Source organism: Bubalus kerabau, chromosome 5, assembly GCF_029407905.1.
Source record: "Bubalus kerabau isolate K-KA32 ecotype Philippines breed swamp buffalo chromosome 5, PCC_UOA_SB_1v2, whole genome shotgun sequence".
Taxonomy (NCBI): Eukaryota; Metazoa; Chordata; class Mammalia; order Artiodactyla; family Bovidae; genus Bubalus; species Bubalus kerabau.
The window spans coordinates 15,882,257-15,888,256 of NC_073628.1; positions in this window are offsets into that span (position 1 = coordinate 15,882,257).

Below are 6,000 nucleotides of genomic sequence, written 5' to 3' on the forward strand. Positions count from 1 at the left end.
CCAAATACTAATATAAAATACATTATCAACATAGTCTGACAGTACTAAGAGTGTTGTACTGAACACTCTGTAATTACCTAGTTGTGGAAAAAAAAAAAAGCATGAAAAGATACACGCCTGGCTATAAGTAAACAAGATTCTGCACCACCAGAGCAAACGCAACATTGTAAGTTAACTTTCCTCCAATAAAATACACATTATTTAAGAAAACAAAGAAGAAATAATCAGACCCAAGGTTTGGTGGCTAATAATCTCACATTCCACTGTAATTTATGATCAGGAAGCAGGAGTACCCCTAAAACTCCGATTACCGTAGTACCCACATAAGGTCATGAAGTAATTTCGCTGCCCTGTGCCATTTCCTAAACAAAAAACTATTGTTCATGGGCACTTCATATTCATATAGAGCCCAGGAATAGCTGGGCTCTAAAAGATACCTGCACTTAAAACATTTTCATGGGAAATGAATCAAAAATAGTGAAAAAAAAAAGGACAATCATGAACAAAATGTCTTCAGCAAATTATACACACAGTATTTAATAAACAGCCTAGGTAAACCTGCTGAATTATAACAGACATAAAATCAAAACAACAAAAGGAGGTCACTCTGGACCTGTGTGAAGAGGCATCAGGAAAATTCAGAAAGGGTAATGGCAGAAAAGACACGGAGAAAAGGGAACCCCGTTACGGCCTAGTGGTATGTGAATGTAAGAGTCACAGCAGAGACGGGTATGGAACTGCTTTATGAGAAGAAAACAGATCCTGCAGAACCATGTCATAGAGTAATTAAGGAAAATCAAGATTTGGAAAAGCTTCATGCAGCCAGTGTGCCCTGGCCTACAACTTGCAGTATGTAACAAATTGAAGCATTCGAAACATTTATGGAGATGAATGCGTAAAGAAGAAAGGACACATGGACACCATGCAATGTGACTCAGCCAGGAAAGGAAAAGGAAACAATGCAATTTTCAGGGACATACACAAACTTGGGATAAGCAAACTATGTAGAGATCAGAAGGAGAAAAATACAATTATCATAGGATATGTGATATCACTTGCAGGTAGAAAGGAAAATGATATACCAATGAATTAACTGAGTAAAAGACTCAGAGATTTAAAAGACAAACTTAGACTTACTGAAGGAAAATGAAGGGGCAAGATATGTATATTCAAAAGGTTGCTGCTGCTGCTGCTAAGTCGCTTCAGTCGTGTCCGACTCTGTGCGACCCCATAGATGGCAGCCCACTAGGCTCTCCCGTCCCTGGGATTCTCAAAGCAAGAACACTGGAGTGGGTTGCCATTGCCTTCTCCCTTCAAAAGGTTAGACATAACTAATATAACCATTCCATATGAAATAGATAATACACAAGGACCTAGGTATACCAAGGGAGTTTAGCAACATTTGGTAATAAATTAGATAGGAAAGAAATCCAATGTGAAAATATATATATATATATATTTAAAATTAAAAAGCAGATTTTGCACACCTGCAACCTATATCCACACACACACACATACATATTATGGTGGCTCAGATGGTAAAGAATCTGCCTGCAATGCAGGAAACCCAGGTTCGATCCCTGAGTGGGGAAGATCCCTGGAGAAGGAAATGACAACCCAGTCCAGTATTCTTGCCTGGAAAATTCCATGGGCAGAGGAGCCTGGCAGGCTACAGTCCATGGGGTCTCAAAGGGTCTGACACGACTGAACAGCTAACACTTACTTACTTATAATAAGAAATAAAATTGTATTTAATGAAAAAAAAATGGGAAGGAGACACAAGCCTTTGGGTGTCTGTTCTGGTACACTCCATTCTAATTTACAAACCCAAAGCAGAAATTTCACTTAGGTTCTCATATCATGAGTAATGTCAGTTGGACTTGAGGGAATCCTGCCCCCACAGAGCAACCTATAAATAATTGCTTTGCTGTTCAGTTGCTAAACTGGTTTGTTTTGTGATCCCATGGACTGCAGCATGCCAGGCTTCCCTGTCCTTTAGGGAACTTAAATTCTACCTACACTCAAAAAAAAAAAAGGAGTATAATATAAAAAAGGTAACAGGGAAAACTATCACAAGAAAGTATAAGAAGGTAAATAAATGTTTAAAATATAGCATATGAAAAGGTACTGCTGCTGCTGCGAAGTCACTTCAGTCGTGTCTGACTCTGTGCGACCCCAGAGACGGCAGCCCACCAGGCTCCCCCGTCCCTGGGATTCTCCAGGCAAGAACACTGGAGTGGATTGCCATTTCCTTCTCCAATGCATGAAAGTGAAAAGTGAAAGTGAAGTCGCTCAGTCATATCTGACTCTTAGCGACCCCACGGACTGCAGCCTATCAGGCTCCTCCCTCCATGGGATTTTCCAGGCCAGAGTACTGGAGTGGGGTGCCATCGCCTTCTCTGATGAAAAGCTACACAGTAAGGCAAATCATGAGACACTTAAAATCTAAATGACAATGATGTACCACCTTACTGAAGGCAAAAAGGCCACTATGAAAACGTCTACATTCAAGAAATGCTGCAGTGGGGTTAAGAGGGGCCTCTTTTTCATGCTGGTGGGATGTCATTGCTAATAGCCTTAGGAAAACCAACATGGAAGGGCACTTTTAAGGTAAAAATGAATGTGCATTAAGACGCCACAGCCCCACTCCTGTGAACAGACACCGAGAGAGCCTGAATCTGAAAAACACGTGCACCAGGGAGCGCAACAGGACACACGATCAGAGAGACCGGAAATGAAAGAACTGCACGGGCACAGACGAACGGACACAGGAGAAGCTACATCTCCACCACGGAGCATGACTCAAGCGTGAAAAAACGGAAATAATGTCATTTGCAGAGAGATAATCTTAGTAAGAGAAGTCATTCACTAGGAAAATAGAAACATGGTATCACTCGCAGGTAGGATTGGGAAATTGTTCCCAATAAGCTCATTTATATTCCAAATAACCATACATCTTAGGAAATCATAATTATCCTCCAGAAAAAAAAAAAAATTGGTGGTAGAAGGGTTAAATTAGGAGGTTGGGATCAACTTACACCAAAGCAGCATGTAAAATACATAACCTACATGGACCTACATTACCAAGAGCAGTGTATTAAATACTTTGAAATAACTTATATGTAGAAAAAAAGAAACACGAATAGATACATGCACGGGTATAAAAGAACAAAGTTTCAAACCTCTAGAGGAAAAACAACAATGTAAGTTGAGTTTAATAAAAATACACATTACCGCTACTAAAAAAAAGAAAAAAAGATGAAGTAATGACACACAAGCTCTCACATTCCAAACTGATTTTCAACCAGGAACCAGGACTAAGCCTAAGTCTCCGGTTACCATAGTAACAAGCGTAGGGCAAGAAGAAATTCTGCCACCAGCGTTCCTTTCTGAAAATTCATGGTTACTTCATATTCACAAGGACTACTGGGCATTAACTGATACTTGCACTTGAAACATTTTTAAGGGAAACCAACTGAAAATAATAAAAACTGGGCAAGCAATCAAGAAGAAAATTTCTAAAGTAACTTCAATTCATACGCTGTTCAAAAAAATACTCCATGAAAAGCTGCTGAACCTGGTGACTTATGACAGACACGCAAATCCTAACTACAAGGAGGGATCACTCCCCGTCAACCTGAAAGGCTGTCATGAAAAATCTACAAAGAATCAATGGTGGAAAAGGCATGGAGAAAATGGTGTCCTGTAAAGCAATGCAGACCTGTATGCAGGTCAGGAAACAACAGTTAGAACTGGACATGAAACAACAGACTGGTTACGTCAAGGCTGTATATTGTCACCCTGCTTATTTAACTTATATACAGAGTCCATCATGAGAAATGCCGGGCTGGAAGAAGCACAAGCTGGAATCAAGATTGCCGGGAGAAACATCAATCACCTCAGATATGCAGATGACACCACCCTTATGGCAGAAAGTGAAGAGGAACTCAAAAGCCTCTTGATGAAGGTGAGAGGGGAGAGTGAAAAAGTTGGCTTAAAGCTCAACATTCAGAAAACTAAGATCATGGCATCCGGTCCCATCACTTCATGGGAAATAGATGGGGAAACAGTGGAAACAGTGTCATAGTTTATATTTTTGGGCTCTAAAATCACTGCAGGTGGTGACTGCAACCATGAAATTAAAAGACGCTTGCTCCTTGGAAGAAAAGCTATGACAAATATAGACAGTGTATTAAAAGGCAGAAACATCACTTTTCCAACAAAGGTCTATATAGTCAAAACTATGTTTTTTCCAGTAGTCATGTATGGATGTGAGAGTTGGACTATAAAGAAAGCTGAGCCCTGAAGAATTGATGCTTTTGAATTGTGGTGTTGGAGAAGACTCTTGATGCTGAAGCTGAAACTCCAATACTTTGGCCACTTGGTGCAAAGAACTGACTCATTGGAAAAGACCCTGATGCTGGGAAAGATTGAAGGCAGGAGGATAAGGGGATGACAGAGGATGAGATGGTTAGATGGCATCACCGACTCAATGGACATGAGTTTGAGCAAGCTCTGGGAGTTGGTAATGGACAGGGAGGCCTGGCATGCTGCGATTCATGGGGTTGCAAAGAGTCAGACACGACTGAGTGACTGAACTGACTGAGAACTCACAGCACTTTGCATTGTAGAATGAGATGTTAAAGTATATTTAATGCAAATTACAATGAGGATTTAAGTATATTTATTTAAAAAATGAAAAAACACACAACTTTGATTGACTGTTCTTACAGACCCACTCGAATATACAATCCCAAGCCAGTACTTTCTGTGGCTCTCACTGCCCCAGTAAACACACTTGGGCAGGAGGAACCTCTGCACCTTCTGGCCATTCTGTGCAATAGCAACCTCAACATTCTTCCTTAAGGGCACTTAAGACTCACAAAATTTGCTGGGCTTTAAATGATAACTGCCTTCAGGAAAAACAAGAATACATAATAAAAATATTAATAGGGCAAACTCTCAGAACAAAATATGAAAAAGTTCAATAAATTTATAGTGTTTTTAAAGAGTACCTGAAAAGGTACTCAATGAGGCAAATCAATAGAGATCATGACAATCAAGATGACAATGAGGTATCGTCAGATACTCCACCTCAGAGGAGTCAAGCGACCACTATCAAAAAATCTACATTCAAAAAAAAAAAATCTGCATTCAAGAAACACTGGAGTCAGCTTAAAAGAAGAGGATCTATTTTGATGTTGGTGGGATGTAATTGGTAACAGCCATTTAAAAAAGCAATAGGCAAGTGCCTTTTAAAGGGAAAAATGGAACTGTCATAAGATCCAGTAATTCCACTCCTATGAATAGAGAGAGAGAACCTGAATTTGAAAAACACACACACTTCAACAGAATGTAGTCTAGGCAAGACTTGGGAGGAAACCGAATGTCACGTTCGACGGAGGAAAGGAACAGGCTGAGCTGACTGCATCTTGAAAAAGAGGTAAACTCCAGCTTGCTCTTTCAGTGAACTTTGGACCATGTGCCTGGTAGCCATGGGGATAACATACCTACAGCCGAACTGGCCTCCTAGACTGATATCAAACACCAGACTCCATACCAAGATTTCCTGTCGCCAAAAAGAATGTAATAATCCCTTATGAAGTCAATCATCTTTGTAATCTTTACGGCAGCCATTGATGTAGGCTACAATGTATAACCAGCTGACCCTTCTGATTATGAATCATGGCTGTAACCTGATTGTATCTCCCTTTAACACTTTCCAGCCTAGGTTTAAGGAATTTGGGGATGTGGGCTTGAGCAGTACACTTAAGGTATATAAAGTTTTCACAAAAGTCGATTGGGGTCCCTGGCTAAAGAGGAAACTGCCTCAGACCCGCCAGCGTAATAAATTGCACTCCACTATCCACGCTGTCCTTCTGAGTGAGTGTTTCCCAGAGCATTTGGGTGTAACACATGCAAAGATGAATGAAGAACAAATCACATATCTACACAATGGAAGATGACTCTGCCACGACAAAAATGAAATAATGCCATTTG